Source organism: Galeopterus variegatus, unplaced genomic scaffold (genome assembly GCF_000696425.1).
Source record: "Galeopterus variegatus unplaced genomic scaffold, G_variegatus-3.0.2 Scaffold2637, whole genome shotgun sequence".
NCBI classification, from domain to species: Eukaryota; Metazoa; Chordata; class Mammalia; order Dermoptera; family Cynocephalidae; genus Galeopterus; species Galeopterus variegatus.
In genome coordinates, this window is record NW_007728748.1 from 1,152 (window position 1) to 1,825 (window position 674).

The following is a 674-nucleotide window of genomic DNA, read 5'->3' on the forward strand; positions in this document are numbered from 1 at the left end:
TTGCTTATCCACATAAATTTTGCTTTTTCCAAATAGATTATCCTGATCTATCTTCTAGTTCACTATATCTCTACTAATCTCTGTCCAATCTGTCTAATCTCCCCAAAATCCCTTCTGTTGAGGTCTTGATTTTAGCTATTATATTTATCACTTCTAAATTTTTTAATTATTTTTTTTCTTATTTGCAATGTCACTTTTTATAGTTTGCAGTTCCTTGGAAAAGTTTTTACTTTGGCTTTTATCTCCATGAGCTTAATAATTACAGTTGTTTAGCAATCTGTGCCTGGCAATTTTAGTATTTGGCATATTAATGTGTTTGTTTTCATTGTCTGTTATTTATGTTGTATCTCTTTCACGTTATATTGTTCTCTTGTATATAAGAATATCTTTGATAGTGTATTGGCTATTGCATATAAGAAATTATTGGTAGAAATGGGGTCTAGGATGATTATACCTCCTTTATTTTTTTATTTTTTTTTCCTTTAAATTTTTATTTTGTCAATATACAATGTGGTTGATTATTATGGCCCATCATCGACACCTCCCTCCCTCCTCCCTCTCTCCCCTCCCCCCCAAGAATGTCCTTTCCATTTGCTTGTTGTAACAACTTCAAAAAAACTGTAGTTGTTATATCTTCTCCCCCCTCCGGGTTTTTTTTGTGTGTGTGTGTGTGT